This window comes from Castanea sativa, chromosome 1 (genome assembly GCF_040712315.1).
Source record: "Castanea sativa cultivar Marrone di Chiusa Pesio chromosome 1, ASM4071231v1".
In the NCBI taxonomy this organism is placed as follows: domain Eukaryota; kingdom Viridiplantae; phylum Streptophyta; class Magnoliopsida; order Fagales; family Fagaceae; genus Castanea; species Castanea sativa.
This window is the reverse complement of record NC_134013.1, coordinates 20366984-20386033: the sequence shown is the minus strand read 5'-3', so window position 1 is coordinate 20386033 and position 19050 is coordinate 20366984.

The window sequence follows — 19050 nt, the reverse complement described above, 5'->3', positions numbered from 1 at the left end:
GTTTGTCCAATTACAAATTTTTTGAAAAGTACATCTTATTGATATATGAAAAGAATATATGAATTGCTTGAAAAATCACAAAAATAACGTGGTATAGAGTCAATCAATCCACCCAAAAAAAAAAAAAAAATCACTTCAAATATCCTTATTACTTCGACATGACAGGAACACAAACTTTTAAGTTTTAACTCCAAAATAAGAAATTATAGTTCGATCATTGATAACTTGCAATACGTAAATAATTCCACTAATAACAAACGCTCCGTTTGTTTCAATGGAAAATCTCGTGTAAAGATAATTTTTCTTATTTTTCAATGTTTGGTAGTATAAAAAAAAATGAGTAAAAGGAAAACTATTTTTGATCAACATAAAAAGTATGTCTTATTTTTAGATATTGTTTTCCATTAATTTTTTTTGAAAAACAACTCTATCTCACAGCAAACTAAATAAAGGAAGTTAGAAGTTTATTTTTCAACTCATTTAAAGTTACTACCAAATATTAAAAAATGAGATAATTTTAAAGAAAATACTTCTTAAAAAATGACTAATTTTAAAAAAAATATCATTATTGAAACAAACAGAGCGAAACTATTGATTAATTTTGTGATTTGTATCCATAAAGCGTAGTGGCCATGGCAGAGTAGTCGTTACCAGTGTCCCCGAACTCTAGGAGCGTGGCTTCCACGTCATTCCATGATAGAGTGACCAATTAGCGATTGAAAAACTCGATTCTCAAAAAAAAAAGCGATTGAAAAACTCGAACATAAAGACAAATGATATTAACGTTGTCAAAACTAAAATTTGTTAAAATAAATTTTGGTTTCAAAACCGGCTGCAGCCGGTAAAGAAAAGAAGAAATAGAAGCATCGCGAGTCGAGAGTAGAGAAGAGAACAGAGGGTGGGGGGGACCATGATTTACGTCGCTACTCTCTCCGCCACTCGCGGGACAAAGACACAAAGACACGCGTCGAGCCCTGGTCGCTTGGACCACTAGTGGGGACCGGTTCGAAGCACGCGCCACAATAGCGTATCACAGCCGTCCACGTGGAGAATCGATACAGGTTGGGACCACCTGGAATTTTGACTTCTCTGACAGCCGCCGGCTTAATCAATGTGAACTGTAGATGGTCCCCCTAGGGCCCACTGGAGAAAAGAGAGAGAGAGATTGTGTGGTTTTAATGGCTGGTCCCCTCCGGTGGTACCTATTGGCTATTCAGTGATTTGTAAAGAATTGTATGTATGAATGGGTGAATGTGCGCGCCCCTTCCCATATTTATTTCTCTTTTTACAGACCCTGCCGTCACCCAAACGGCAGAGCAACTCAGTAAAAAGGCTTACGTAACTAATTTCCTACTATTAGATCCTGTCCTTCTCACCCCTGCTAGATTTTCTAGAACTCTGTCAGCATGCATTAATAGATTCTGTTAAAGGCAATTGTTAATAAATAAGAGAGAAATGTTAACAGTGCACAGTATTTGTTAACGTTTTTTTTTTTTTTGTGTTTTATTCAAAAAATTAAAAAAAATATCAAAAAAGATATAAAAAAAAAATTGCTAAAAACTGAAAAACTACCAAAAAGTTGAAAAAGTTACTAAAAAACTATCCCAAAAAAATTATCAATAAAGTTAAAAAAAATTGCTAAAAACTGAAAAACTACCAAAAAGTTGAATAAGTTACTAAAAAATTATCTCAAAGTATGTTGTTAACGGGCACCTTACGGTGCCCGTTAATACAACTCTAAATAATATTAGAAAATTCTTAGGCCCGTTTGGTATATATGTTTAAAAATTGAAAATTGTTATTTGAAAATATTTATAAAAATACGTGTGGATGAAAAAGTATGTGAAAATATGTGAAATGTTGTTTAAAAATTAAAAATTGTTGTTTGAAAACACAAACCAAACACCCCCTTAACCTCACTACTTTCATTAAAAATATAAAAAATTAACGAAAAATATTAATTGATTTATTATTTTCCTACATAGTGTTTTTAAAAATAGTTCTTAAACCAATATTTTTAAAATATTTATTAACACTTTCCTGAATTTTATCCCATATATAGTTTAGATCTTTAAATGTGAATGGCATGTGTAGAGAATTTGTACATAATAACTCTTCTCCAACCACTTTTATCATAATTTTGATGTTATTGAATATAAATGGTGGAAAAACAAATAAATTCATGTAAGAGTGATAAATAACCATTCATAATTTGCGACTTAAAAAGTATGATAAATATTGTAGTCTAGGAAATTCTTGCACAATTTTTTTTTTTTACTGGCACTCTCTCATTAATTCTATCTACGCCTTTGTCTGTGTTTTTTTTTTTTATTAGAATAATATTTACTTTTTTCGAGTAAGAAGGGAACTCATACCGTTCCCTTACTTTGAATTTAATTTTAAACATAATTTTAAGTAGACATCAAGTAGCTAGATCACAATAGCACTCGCATCATTGCTTGTATAATAAAAAAATTGTCACAATTTAGCTAATGAAATCTAAAATTTATCAATATCGGTTTATGTAAAATTGTGTAAAAATACATGATTGTTACAATTACCGTGAAAAGTTACACTGACACTATTCATTTGCATTTATTTTTTTATTCTTTTTTTACATATTCCAAGAGTTAAAAAAGAGAGTGGATAGTGGTTGTTGTATGTAAGAAAGATAAATAATTAAAAAATCAATAAAAAAAAATGATATTTTAATGAAAAGTAGTGTAAAATAGATAATATAATGTGAGATATTTTAAAATTTGAGTATGTAAAATATAATAAATAGGTTTTTATTCTAAAATAGGCAAAAATTTCTTCATAAGCTGATGCAAATGCTCTAAAATTGATGTAGAGCATAACTTGATGGCACTTTAATTAATGTTGTTGTTTGTTTGTTTGTATTTTTTTTTCTCGTCCGAGGTGGTAAGGTTTGTTGTTTGTCATGTTACAGTTTATTAAAATCTTTCCTTACGGGTTTTAGATTTTTAAAAAAAAAATCATTATGGGTTTGACCATCAATTTGACCTTTTATTTTGTATTTTAAATTAGAAGGTTAAAACCACCGCACACTCTTGGTGCGATAGTCACTCCACAAGTACAAGTGCTTGTGGAGTGTGGAGGGCAAGGGCTGGGGTTCAAGTCTTCAGGAGGGAGGTTCACACACATATACACTTAGATTAGGCTAGAGTAGAATTCTATCTTGTATCAAAAAAAAAAAAATAGAAGGTTAAAAGAAGAACTAATAAGAATTATTCATTCTTTCGTTATATTTCAATTTTTGCTAATGGCGAAACTACTTATGCACCGCTTTAATATGTGTAGTATCTTAGATTCTCAATTATATTCAATCACTCACCAAACAACATTGTTGAATGTAGGAGTGGAGCCAAAAAATTTTGTTTGGGGAGCCAATTTATGTTGCTAATTTATTAGTTTATATAAACTTTTATACACATACACAAACACATACATCTATACACATACGCAAAAATTAGTATCTTTCATAATGAATTCTTAAAATTAAATGTTTCATAGAATTAAATTAATCTTTTACCATCTTCCATAGTGAAATTCCTACAATTTTCATTTTCAATATAAGTTACCAAATTGTCTATCATTGTGAGTAAAAAAATTTCAATTGAATTACTAAAGTGTTCAAAGACATGAATGATCCAAAACTTTAAAAAATACGAGAACACATTTTACCATAAAAAAATGAATTTGAGAAATAATACGTTCTCTATTTTTTTTTTTGGGAGAAACAAACACACACACACACACAAGGGAGAGAGAAAGGAGTTCTAACACAAAGGCACACCATAACTCCACTTTAATACGTTCTCTATAATTACTAGACAAATTGGACAATTTTTTTAAGAACATTATTAGACCAGCTCAAATAGTTGGTGGGTCAATCCCATTTTTGAGGGCTAATTATTAAAATATTAAATATTTCTATATAGTAAAAAGAAATTTTCAAAAATCATCCCCCCCCACCTTAACATGTAGCTCCGCCCCTGGTTGAATCGTGTAACTTTTACCTCCCAACTAATTTTAAAAACAAAAATTAAAAATAATTCAACCAAATACATGGCAGTTGCAATAACTATTCATGTGTGCTTTTAGTCGCACGATCTTTTTAATAAATTATGTAACTTGTTGAAATAATATAAGTTGATGGTTTTATAACCGCCACAAAATGGGTTGGAGTAGATTTCACCAAAATAGGTTTGAAGGAAATTCTTAAATTTATTATTATTATTGTTGTTGTTGTTATTATTATTATTATTATTGGAGAAGAACTTTATTGAATTTAGTTATCCTTCAAAAGAATTATATATATATATATATATATATATATATGTTGACTATATTGGTCAATAAATTTTATGATTGAATTCAATTGAAGAACTTAATAGACAACACCTAATAAATTGTATTTAAGTTTTGCCTTTTTTCCAAGATATTGATCATATTGCATAATGTTTTTTTGTTTTTTTTTTTTAGATATAGGTAAAGTTATTTTTGGATGTAATCTTGCCTTTTTCTTAGTCATCTCCAACTTTTTTTTCTCCGTCTTTTTTTTTTTTTTTTTTTTAATGAAGAATGATTATTTGAAGGTAAATATTTTTTAATTAATTATATATATATATATATATATATAGCTTGTTAAGATTTTCCTTTTTGGGTCTCACTTAAAAAAGAAAGAGAAAAAAGTTGTTAAAAAAATTGCTAAAAGAGATTAAAAACAATTGTCAAAAGTTGCCCAAAAATCTAAAAAGCTACCAAAAAATGTGATGTTAACGAGCACCTTACGATGCTTGTTTCACTTACAACAATTATTATATAGGTTAATGGACGTTGCCCTCTTGAACTATGGGGTCAAGTTGAATCCCCCTACTAAACTATAAAACCCAACAATCAACTATTGTGAAAAATTAAGTAGAAAAATGAGAAGTTTGATGAAAAAATTACCATTTAGAAAAAAGTCAACATTGGTCGGTTAATCAATGTTGGTCAATGCCGATCAACGATTAGCCTGTGAAGTATGTAAGAGGGCAAAGAGAGAGAAATTACTATTAGGAATTGTGTTATGGAGATTATTTATGTTGGAGATCAGTAATATCTATTTTTTGGAAAAAAAAAACAATTTCACTCTATTGGACTTATTCATCCTTAACCACCAAAAAAAAAATCCATTAAGTTGCATTTTTCACCATACCAAATACTAAAAATTGTAAATATTTTTTAACTGAACTAACTGAAACTCACGATAAAATAACTAAATTAAAAAAAAAAAACTAAAGTTAGAGGTCTTAAATGGAAAAAAAAAAAAAAAAAGCTCCAAACCAATTTTGAGTAAAATTCCTCCAATCAATTAGATTGCCATTGATAAAACTATCCACATTAACTTTTAGTCATATGATTATGACTTATTTAAATTATACATGTAGAATTAATGAGTTTTCACTTAATAGGTTGGAGTAGATTCCTCCAAACCGATTTGGAGAAAAATCTTGTATAAAAAAATTAAGAGTTTGAGTTAGAAATAAATCAAATAAAACAAAATAGATTAGTATCCTATGAAATAAGATTCGGAGTAATAGATAGGTTATGTCATAGAGTCCAATCAGTTTCAAGGGCCGAGATAACTTTTTTTTCTCACCCCTTAGGTTATGTCATAGAGTCCAATAAGTTCCAATGGTTGAAATTAAAATTTAATTTCTTAACTTTTAATCTAAACACATGAAGCCAATTGCACCGAATTTCAAACCATAATCCTATAGCGAGCTAAAAAAAATTAATGAGAAAGAATACAACCCAAATTTTTTCAAAATCTAGGGACCAAAAGTCATTTTTCTTGCTCTATAACAAGCTCACTAATGCCTCAACACACACACACACACACACATATATATATATATATTTTAGAAACTATACGCACATATATTTGGTTTGCTACAATAACTAACATTACTAAGTACTGCAGCAAAGTGAAATAACATTCAGCAATTTTTTTTTTTATGCCATCCAACGGGCAGCTCTCTCTCTCTCATCCAAAAACCCGTTGTTGCTTGCTCCATCCAAGAAATCACATATATTTGATGACAACGACTAGTGGATCAAACCGATGGTGCCAACAATTAATCAGTGGCCCAATAATAGAATTTTAAATGGAAACCCTTGATATTATGAGGGTGAATTAAACTCTTAGGATTAGAGTATAGTTGACCAAAAATTAAGCTAAATTCTGGTCAATTCTACCATACTCTCCTCTAATCCACTCCCTAGTCCTCCAACCAAACTAGCCATAAAAAAGTGATTCTCAAGATTCTTTATCGAGATAGTCACTCATGTTGGTGGACAAGTTAGTTTGACCTCCGTCATTCTTTTTACATGCTAAATTACCTCTAACTCTAAGCAGGTACAGATCCAAAATTTCAAGCTAGAGGGGTTGGAATATAAGCAAAAAATTACAAATATTAAAATAAAATAAAACTCCAAATAGGCATCCATATAATGTTAACAAATTATAAATGCACAAAATCATTATTTCTTAATACATAAAGATGCAATCACCTACTAATAAAGGCAATAATAATAATAATAATAATGTTATTTTTTAATACTAGGCTAGCTAGGAATTTTTATTTATTTTTGAAGTTAGAGCATTCACAGTAGCGATGCTAAAAAAATTAATATTAGTTCTTAGCACCTCAAAAAATTACTTTATCTATTTTACCACCTCATTTTACAATATATATAACATCAAATATTTTATTTTTTTTACCACTTCATTTAAAATAATATAAAAAAACTCATTAAAATAATAAAGAAATGGAGCGAATTTGAGTTTTTTAATTAAAAAAAGAGAGATAATCTTAATAAAATATTATATATTATTTTTAAGAATTTGCTACAGTCAACTGATATTTATATTAGTTTACTGTAGACTGTAGTTGCAAAAAATTTAGTTTAATTTCTCCAAATAACACATGATTTTTTGGTGATAAAATAGTTTTTTTGCTTAAATACAATTATTATTGTGAAGGCTTTTATTGTTTTTATTAAGTTTTTGAGTTGAATAATTGTTAGTTAGGTTAGGCTAATTAGAGAAGGGGGAGGCGAAAGTTTTGAAAGGGGATGAACTACAAAAATAAAAAATATAAAAAGAAAAAGGAGCAGGGGGACTCGGGCCCCACCTGAGTCTGTCCCTGCCTCTAAGGTTGAGCTGGGAAGTGTGACAAAGTTAATTTGTTCATTCCAGTCATCAAGTTGTACATTAAAAGAACTGTCAAAGAAACAATATATACATATATATATATATATATATATATATATATATATATATATATAGCTATTTTCGGTGTTGAATCTATTCATTTCCAGCCTTATGGTTTAAGCAAACTGTATCCCATTTTTAAACTGTGCAATAGGTGCAAGTAATGAAAGAGTGGATTCAGACTTGTAATGCCGACTATGCTACTATTACAGTATTACCCACTAACAATTCTCATAATAATAATAATAAACAGTGAGTGACACTTTTTCAATGCCGACGGACAAAATATCTACAGTTTTAAGACTTTCTCTATGTGGAAAGACAAGATATCTACGGCTTTGTGTGTGGATGGTTAGCTGTGTGACACTTGTCAAAAAACAAAAACATAAAAAATTAAAAAAAAAGAATCCAGTGAGACGCGGTCTAGGGAGCATCAACGACCTTTGTTACCACTACCAGACGTGCAATTCGTGGGGGAACGAATCAAATCGTGCCACGCATTCCCTTAGAACGACACCGGTGGGCCCACACGTTTTCCACGGGAGCCAAACAGAGAAGCCCGCATGTTGTCCTCTTTGCTACACTTTTTGTGTTTTTACTGATCATTAAAAAAAAAAAGAGATTATGGTTAAAAAATATATTTAGCAGGTTGATTATAATAATTGGGGTTTGTATTTGGTAGGTTGGGGTTGAATTATAATATAAACTTGGGGTCCACCTAATTATGTAGAAAAACAAGGATAATATTATGGGAGTGGGAAAAAGTCTTATCTAAGGTTTGCCACCGTGTCTTTGTCTTTTTAGAATTTTGTTGATAATGTCTTCATAGATGCCGACTCTTAATTAAAATAAATTAAATGTCCACTTTGGGCTTGAGTGGGAGCTTTTAATGTTTCATGCATGGGTAAAAGACTTTAGATTTTATGTGCTAGACAATGTTCTGCTTTGTGGAAGCATTCATACTCATATTTTTATTTTATTTTTTGTGTTGATACGTTGTACGAAGAAGGAATAAAGGTAGAGATATAAAATTCCAATCTTAGTTCAGGTTTACTTATATTATCTTAACCTAAATTCATTGAATTAAGGCTGCAATTCAAATAGAAAAAAAGATTTAAGGCATATTTGCAGTATAAGTAAAATAATCTTAACCCTGCTGTATAGTAATGTTATTTGTAGTACATGCAATGCAATATACTCTTTTCTTTATAATTAGATAGTTATAACTTACAACAATATGGATTGAGGAGAAGTTTTTCATGGTTCTTCTGATAAATAAAAAAGAGTAGATTATGTTACTGAATTACATGATTCTTGGGTTTATATTATATATATACCATTCATTCAATTTAGTAATTTTTTTCCTTTTTTATTTAAACATAATCTTCTCCCAAAAAAGAATAGTATGTATAGGTTACAAAAAATTTAAGCATTTATAACTTAAAAAATTCTTAAGTATTTATGTTTATACATATGAGTGGGCAAAGTAGTTATGTTTATAACAACCTAAATCCTAATTAAAATTTAAGAGCATTTCCACCGGGTAGAACCTTCAAAGGGAATATAAGGTTTTCATGAGATTGATCTTAATCTGCCATTCAAACAAGAATATCTTGATTCTCAAAAGAAAAAAAAAAAGAATGCCTTCATTTAAAACAATATTTTTAGTGCAGAACATCTCAAATTCAGATAAATTATGTTCACCAAGAAATTACTCAAAATTGGATTTTGATTTATTTGAGATTGTTTCTTTCAATTGTAATCAAAGACGCGGAAGATGGTGTATGCTTATATGCCTTAGTAGACTTGTTTTGATCCTTCTGTGATTCTGACTTGCTTCTTGCATAATGGTTTTGGCCTTCAGGAAGGTTAGTGAGAGAGGAGGATTTTTTGGGTATAAAGTTATGAATAATATATTTTTCTTAAGTATATAATTTTTTATAAAAAAAAAAGCCTATGAAGTTATTTATTTCTCATAGTTGGTATTTAAGTTGTATATATATAGTTAATTTAATTTGAATATTCATAAAATTATAAAATATATAGTTAAACAATAAAGGATAAACAAATCAAGATGTTATTATTTTTTATTTATGTACGTGTCTAATGTCTAAATTATTGTTGATTAATTATAGGCTAAAAAATCATATCTTTTTGTCAATATTGACATAATTTGTCAAATGTAATATACCTTTTATAATACACATATTGTGTTATAAAAACTTAATTAATTTTAATTTTTTTTATATATAATACTCTTTAATATGACTGTGCAAGGAATATAATATATAAAAAGAGAGGAAACAAAAACCTCATCATACTCTATTTATTCATCACTAAGAAAAATTTCCTGGCTCCATTGCCTTCCCCACTGCATATAAAGGAAGTGACTGTAAATTATCATACCAAATTTTGTATATGAAAATGTGTTTATGATTGCACCCCTTCTCTTTTTTTTTTTGTGTGTGTGTCTATTTTTAATTTTTGATTAATAAAGTTATTCACTAGTTCTCACATCCTCTTTATGATCTGAATGAAGTACACCCTTCACCAGCTGGTACACTTAAACTTAATCTTCCTACCTAAACTTTTCTGGCGCTCGATTCTTCATTCTCATTTTCAAACTAGGATTATTAGGGTCAAATGCTAGCTAGCTAGTAGAATCCATTTAGTGATGATGAGTATTATGAAGAGGAATATCAGGTAGGTTTGATGCTTTGCCTACTTCAGTATCCAAACCTCGCAGTAGGTGTTGATAGGTGTTCGGTTTATATATATATATATATATATATATATATAATGTCTATGCACGCAATTGGCCAGCCAACCTTCTCTAATCTCTACTCATTGCTCCCATTGTGTTCCTTATAGACTTTAACAAAAGTGTTTCGTTTGGCATTGTTGTAGGAACTAGAATTTTTAACTGTGTAGAGTTTTAATAATAAAACCTTACTATATAGAGATTTTACTGAAGATCGTTCTTTAATATTTCAAGTGTTTAGCAAATTACAATTAACATTATTATAGAGCTCTAAATCTATAAAACACAAACGGTGAATTATAGAGTTCGGTTTTCTCTTAAAGTATCTACTACTAAAGATTTGCAATTAAAACGTGAATTTCTATAAAATATCAAACAGCCACTTAAAACCCTTAAACAAAATTGTCCAACATTTGATCATTTCAGCACAAAATTGTTAAACTACTTTACACACATTTTCACACACATTTTCACCCACACAAATTTCAAAAAAATTACAGAAATCTCATCTTAAACTACTCTACCAAACACTCCCTAAGAGTTTTAGACAGCTTAAACTACTTTTCTTGACTACCAGACACACCCTTATATTTGTTTCTTCTACCCAAAAAAAAAAAAAACTATCTTTTCAAAAATGAGGACCTGCATAGTTCGTAGTACCACAAGGCTCATCCTCAGAAGTCAGAACAGCCCATCTGGCATCTATAAGCATGTAAAGCTTCTAGCTAGGTCTTATGTAAATATTTTCTATGATTGAGCTGGCTAAGCTGTACCTTGAACCTTCTGCAATTGTACCAAAAAAAAAAAAAAAAAGCATCAACATCACTTTAGAGAGGCAGAGTTAGGCATCAACAAATCAAAGTGGTAGACTACACAATTTGACTCCTTATTTGCCCAAACAAAGGAATCGTACCAAAATTATAGTTTGTTGATGCCATGATAAAAGTAGCACCGTTCTTAGTAGATACTTACTAATACTCAACATTGAGGTCCCAAAAAAAAAAAAAACTAAACTTTAATCTATAAATTTAGTAAAGACGTAACTGCTAGGGCACCCACTTCAAATTTCTGAAGAAAATTCATTTTGTTGTTTTCCTAACTAGTTGTTATCGAGTGGGGTAGCATTCTTTTGGGAAGAGACTTGCCGAAAGGTCTAAGGTAGCAAGTAAGAAAAAAGGGCATCTCATTGATGTTAGGAACACTTGTGGATTCCACTTTGATTAGTAATGTACATTATTGGAGGGTTTTGACCATTATGTGAAAATGAAAGTAGCCAATGGCATATATAGACCAAAATACCCATTCCAAAAAGTAAAAACTACCCCTTCATTCGTTTACTGACAGGTAGCAATAGCATTCAGGGTTTCGTTCAAAGCCATCGATCATTTGATTTAAGCCTTGGCCTAACCAATTCATAATTGTTTTGCTGAGTTGAAAGACAATATTTTGGGTTCATCTTGAGCTTGAACAGGACTAATTTCATGTCAATGGGGCCAAATAGGACCAGGCAAAGCTTGGCTTTTCTATGCCCTTGCACCTAGCATGAAAAAACAGACAAACGGTACAAATCACAAACTTTTCTTGTGCCAATCAACTTGGGATTGAAGTGTCAAAAACCCAAATGTTCCAATGCATTGGACACTGAACTCTCTCATTTCCGTTAGGCGTGACAATTGATCACATCAACTGATGTGATATGCTTATCCATAATAATGAAAAGTTTATATTACACATATTGAAAACTCTTTTTTATATATATTTTACTTTGTACTGGCTCGATATATGCTATTCAAGGCGCACTTGTCACTAAAATGGTTGTCAAAATTAAAGGAAAATGGTATCAATTTGGAGCAATTATGGTGGAGGGAATTTGCCAAAAAGTGGTTCCAAAAATAATGCTCTTGGTGTATAATAGGGACATGCAATTTGTTTGTTTTTGATAGAATATGTGCAATTCACAAGATGCTGCTATATGGGTTTATATCAATCATGTGGAGCAAATACATCATATCATCTTATTATATCATAGATTCATAATCATAATGCATGTTCTTGCTGTGTATGACAGTGTAAGAGATGGTATTGAAGATTAGATGAGTTTGTCCCAACACCCATGGTGGCATTTATAGCCCACCCTCTTTCATCTTCATGTTCTTTTGCTCCCCCTTCTGGCCTCTTCAACTCTCCCATCTTATTAGGTTATCTTCATGCTTGGACCACAAAAGCACTTTAAAGCAAACTCTTTCCTGGACCACTTAGCCACTTACCTCTTTGCTCTTTGCCTTCAATTAAAACCCCACCCAAAACCAACCCCTCCCCTTCTCTCTCACTCTCCCCCACATGATAAAAGATAGTCTTGAAAAGATAAGAAAAGAACATAACATTGCACAGTAGATTTCCTAATAATTACTATCAAGTATTATTCCACCCTAAATTGCCTTTTTTGAGTTGCTCCTGTTACAAGTGAGTTTTTAGAATTTAAAAATTCTAAGACTATATAAAATGCCACAACTTATGTTATAATTGCCCATATGAGTATTGAAAAAAGAGTTGTGCGTTTATGTGAAAATGACAAATAGATGATCACAATCTAACACGTAAGATACTTGAAGCAAAAGTAGTGACTACGTGTTATGTGGTACTAAAACTATTCGAGATTTTGAAGATTATCAACTTAGTACCACTCACATCAAAAGTGCATGGGCTACAGTCTCAAGCATGTACAAGTACAACAACACTTAAAAAAGTAACATTAGTGATTCGGGATTGTTTGGTCACTGACAACATGCTATAAGCTGTCTAGTCTTTACTATCCTAGACGGACTGAAGTTCTTCTAAAACGCGTTAGGTTCATTTGTGGTGAAATTAAAGGTGTGTTTGGATACCATTTATTTTGCTAAAAACTGAAAATTGAAAACATTGTAGCAAAATAATTTTTAAATGTGTGAGTAGTGCCGTGAAACCCATTTTAGTTGCTGAAAAAAGAAGTTTGTGAGTCTCGTGAACAGTGCACGAAACCTACTAGTGTGACATAAAGCCACTGAAATGAGCTTTTTCAAAAAAAAAAAAAACTGAAAACGCAGGCTTGGATACCGCGTTCGGTATCCAAATGCTCACTAAATCTAATAAATAAAAAGTGATGGAAAAAGCATTAAAAAAAATCTGATATCTTGGGTTTTTGAAGGGAGATTTTAAAGGTTCAAAATTCACCTTCTCCCAATTATTTAATGGGAAATTATTTTTAGAAATGATTTTATGAAAAATGATAAAACAATTAATGTTATTGATAGCTTTTTATATTCCAGAAAAAGTTGTATTAAAAATTTCCTAATATGATTTATTAATAATTTTCCTAAGGGCATCCATTAACATGATCCTTATTTAATTAGCAAAAATAAAATAAAAGATGGATCACACTTAGTTTTTTGGATATTTTGCTAGTGTTTGGATTAACCTTTGGGTATCCCAGCCTTTACTTACATTTTTTTATTTCCTACTTATAAGACATTCCAAATATCCCAGTAACCGATAATGTGGTAGATGAAACTTAAGACTTCCAGATTTATGGTACATCCTTTAATTAAGTTCATTGAACCCACTACCTAAATGTCCTTGAAGGGACAATGAAAGTTTATTTGTTGAGTTGACAAAAATATCGTTGTATTTTAAAAAAACAAAGTAAAACCCTAATCATGAAATAAACTAAAATTTTAAAAAAAAATATATTCAAGCTAAATTTTGATTGGTCTGCCCCTTTATTTATTCACCTTTTCTTAAAAATTTTTTTTATTTTAAAAACTCTAGGATGAATATTTAAACCTTAACATTCAAGTGTCTCTTGAAACTAATTTTTGTTTTTTCTGAGAGAGTAGAAGAAGCCGACTAGAGTAGCTTCTTTACTTAGGCGTTGCCATTTTTCATCACATTGTTTTATCATTTATGCTAATTATTTGTTCATACAAGTCAACATATAAATAGACTCTTAAAAAAAAAAAGTCAACATGTAAGTATCAAAATTTTAAATATAACAACTTAGAACTTCAAACCTAATATAAGTTTAAAGTCAGAATACTCATATGTGAGTGACATGTAAAATCTCATATTAGATATTAATAACAAGAGTTGGTTATTAATATAATATAATTGGACCAATATATAAGTGCTAGTTATAAATGTAATCATCTTGGAGTCAAATCCTAGTCGCTGAGTGGTTACTTAATTTGCACATGTTTTATAAATGCTTAGTATTGCTTTTGAAATAGAGTTGAGACTTGAGATTAATGCATTCAGCCAAACAAAAGTCTGATATTAATGTCTATAAGTATAAATCACATGCAATCATCTACTTTTACCTTATTTAGCTAAGTACAAACAGTAGCCAATTACGAATATTTGCCTCCACAGAACACACTATAGAAGCATCATGCACTCTCTTTACGAGTGCGCGTAAGAAAGCTTAAATAGAAAGTCCAGCTTCGACAGTAAGAATTGGGAACACCAGCCAGAATAAGTAGAAGGCATCAACAGCCCCACCAGCCAATGTAGGTGATATGATAGATGAGGAAAAAGGTATCAAAAGACATAGGATAAGGTGAAGCATGGTTTTGATGATGGGTTTTGTTTATTTGCTCTTCTTTGTGTGATGTCGAACCCATTTGCATACTCTCTCTCTCTTTCTTTTCAGTGAGTTGTGAATTTGTGATAGTGACCGGTTAGCATAGTCAAGGAAACTGAGAATTCATGTAGACAGAATTACTATAAATGGGGGCATATTTCCCTATTTTACATGATGTTGATGGTGCATATACACACATGGCAGAGAGAGAGAGAGAGAGAGAGAGAGAGAGAGAGAGAGAGAGAACCATAAGGGACTTCTAGACAAAGTTTTAGACCATTTTGTCAATGCAAGGCAAAGACGGATATTGTCATTGTAGCGTGAAGGTAGAGAACTTTTTAAGAATATTATATACACAAATTCTACTCTCAAAGCAACAAGGAGAGTCGTTTGTGGCATTTTAAGCGCATCAAATTTGTGGACTAAGGTGAAACAGCTGGTATAGTGTCATAGCGAGACTGTTTTTGGAAATTCTCGGAGCACTGTTCTTGATGGATATTTACTACTTAGCAATCAGTATGCAAGGAATAATGATGGCTTTCGAGGAATTCCTTGGACGAATTTGTGTATCCAGGGAATTAAAATATTTTGGCACTTTTATTAGCATGGTTTTGGAAGTTTTCACTTTTCAATGTACGATGAGTGATGACTACTAAATTTCGCAAAGGAAAAGTTTGTGATAGTGAATGACACACTTGGTATATATACATGCATGTAAGTCGCAGCACATGGAGTTACAAGGGGAAAAAAAATATATGTAGCACGTGGGGTGTTATTATGGCCAAGTTGAAGTGAAATACGCTAACATAGGTCACCCCCCTCTACTATTTTTTTTTTTAAGAAAACAAATATTTAGGTTAAGTGGTGTTAAAAGTATCTATAACACTACATTTGTTTCAATGAAAAACTTATTGTGAAAATAGTTTTACACGTTTTTTTGTGTTTAATAGTATTAAGAAAAATAAGTAAAAGGAAAATTAAATTTGAGTAATTGAAAATCCCATTAAAAATATAACTTAATTTTAGAATTATTTTATGCTAAAATTTTCAGAAAAAAAATCTATATCTCACACCATACTAAATAGCAAAATGATAAGTTCACAACATTTTTACAACATTTTTACAACAAATTCTAAGTGGCAAGTTGTTACTGGTTGTTATTGTTGAGGCAAAAAAGTAATCTTAGTGTTAGGTTCAAATTTGAACTAATAACAACTAACCACTTATGATTTGTTGTAAAAATGTTGTAAAATGTTGTGGACGTAGCATCTTTCAAATAAATAATGAAGGTTAAAAGGCAATATGTAGAAGAAGGAAAAATCATTTTTTTTTCTTTATCACAAATTCACAATATTACATGAAAACTCCTATACTAATTTTAGTCTTTTCAATTATTGGGAACGATTCAAATTTATTGTCATAATATTCCTTGTGATACCACTCAGTTGTATTGTGTCTATATATGTATATCCATATATTATATAAAATGAAATTTTTTTTATTTTTTGTCACTTTAATGTTGGCACATAATCTTTTGAAAACCCAAGTTTTATCACTTTATTATTCTAATATTTTTTAAAATTGTTTCTCAATTTTTTTTTATTAAGCTTAAATTCTATAAAGATTCCCCATAAAACCTCTTATACTTATGCCATTCATTAGAATTCTGCCACGTCATATTATGTATATATATATTGGATAGGATCTATATTTTCTTTAAATAGTAGAATAGATAGTTATGTTTATAAGATAATCATAATAAATGCCTATCAATTATTATATTACCATAATTATCAAATTGTATATTTAAAAAAAAATAGAGAGAGAGAAATCATATTTTGTTGAACTTGTTACTTTTTAGGATTAATTTGCTTAATTTACAACTGTATGGACATACAACAACGAGTTTTTTTTTTTTTTTTTTTTAAGAAGAACCAACATTGAGTTTTGAGCCTCTTGCATCATAGTAAACACCTATTACTAATTTACTATAACATTTCTCCTCCCTGAATATTATTATTTAATTTTTTAAAAAAAAAGTTTAGGAGGTCAAGAAGTACGACTATCAATCTATCATTACGGTTTACATTCAAACAAAATAATAAAATATTACTGAATTCACCTCTCTATGCTGCCTGCCAAGCATCTTGTACTATCTGAGGCAGTATCTTGAGAGTTTACTCCCTATCATAACGTTTTGGGTTCCATAAAACGGGTTTATAAGATAATTAACTCTATTATTAGAAGAAGGTCTTGTGTTTGAAAAAAAATTTTCTCCAAATTAGTTTGGGGAGAAACCTTTCGAACTTATCATATATTTTTTTTTAGGTGTGAATTTTGAAAATCTAACTGTTAAATTTCATGTTCCTTATGTTCTTAACATGTATATCAAATTTCGTTCAAATCGGATTTTATTTACTATTTGATCAATGAACTTATTTTTTATACACAATTTTAGATTACAAAAACTTGAAATTTTAACATTTGTTTAATGACATAGCAATTGATTTTTGATTTTCTTGAAATTTTGCAAGCATGAATAATATAATAAGAATATGCAATCTAACAGTTAGATTTTCAAATTTCACACTCAATATAAAAATATATGATAATTAAGTTTGAAGGATTTCTCTCCAAACTAGTTTGGAGAGAAACTTTTTCCCTTATGTTTTATGATCTAAGTTTCAACTCTCATTGTTTTGAAATAAAACTAAACAAGAATAACCATGGTTAATTTTACTTTCTTTTTTTTTTTTTTAGATGAACGATATATATATATATATTACTATTCTTAAAATCCCTGCATTATTTATAAACCTAAATGGGAATTATGCACAAAAAAAAATGGTAAAAATTATAAAAATTTAAAGGAAAAAATCATTTCTGATTTTCGAGAAAGTTTCGGAAACTTTTTAGAAGGGGTTGAGATTTTTTTTTTTCAGTAGGAAATATATGTTTCTTGTGTTATAGAAGGAAAGCAGGCAAGGATCAAGGAGCATTTATTATTTAACTATTATATCTTATCGTTTAGCTTATCTATCACAATCATTTTCATATTTATTAGAAGTCTCACATTTTCCACATTCTTCTTTTGCATTTCCATTTCCAATATAGTACTGCATGTTTAATCTCCCCAACCGGTAAAGAACAGAAGATTTAAACTCTTTAAAGATTTTGTCAAGACTACAAAACAAATTTGTTGAATCCTTTCAGCAAAACCACACAATGCACTTTACACCATTGTTCTTATCCCTTGCAAAAATAAAAAGAGGAAATTCAAAGAATTAAAAGAAATCAACAATGCAAATCAATTCCATATCATTATCAACGTGAAAATTTGCTACAACAAAGCTTGTCATAGATATTAAGAATGATAAGAAATTATAAGAGCAATCAAATCACTCATTGTTGACATTAATAATGACTAATGCCATATTAATCTTTTATACAATAATATAAATATGCCTAAACACACACATCAGAAAAACTGAATTTGTCGGTAGGATAGAAAACGTGACCCATGAGAAGTCGTCTTCCTAACAGCCAATTCTAGAGAGGTCTCCTCTTTTTGCCTTCACAACATTCACTCCTTAATTTTCAATCCACCAACGTGCCCTAGTAAATTTTTAACCTTTTGTCTTGGAAAAATAACAAAACAAGAAAACGAAAAAAAATAAATTGATAAATACAATAAAATTTTAATTTAAGGTGTCCATTCTATAATGATTGATCATTATCAAGTCAAAAGTCAAGATTCCAAACTACCAATAGGTAATATTGGATCTTCCTTCATGAGTGTCACTAATTATGGGCTTTCCAGTAAATGGTCCAAGCCCAAATGGTTATAAATTATGACCCAATAAGACCTCAAAAGCTTGAATCTGTTATTCTAATCCTGTATCTTATCAAAGTCTTCTTTATTTTTATATTTTCATAACTCACCGGTTATGTTTGATAACTATTTTTGCATCTTATTTTTTGTTTTTAAAAACAATTTTCTATTTTTGAAACTAAAAAACTTATTTGGCAACTTAAAATGAACAGAAAACAAAAATTGTTCTCAAAACTCAATTTGTGAAGGGAATTGAAAACATGCAAAATGTTATTTTCAATTTCTAATTTTCAAAAATCAATGAAAATACGCATTTAATTTAATGAATCTATCTTATTTAATAAGTTAACATTAAAGTTCAAATTTTAGTAACATATTATAGTATTTTATATTTTTCCCTTAAAAAACATTTTTTTTTTAATTTCAACTAACCAAACATGTTTTTTATTTTAAAAATAAAAGAAAATTGTTTTTTCTTTATATTCCAAAAAAAAAATTGAAAATAAAAAACAAAAACTGTCACCAAACATAATCTTAGTATCTCATATACTGGATGTTAT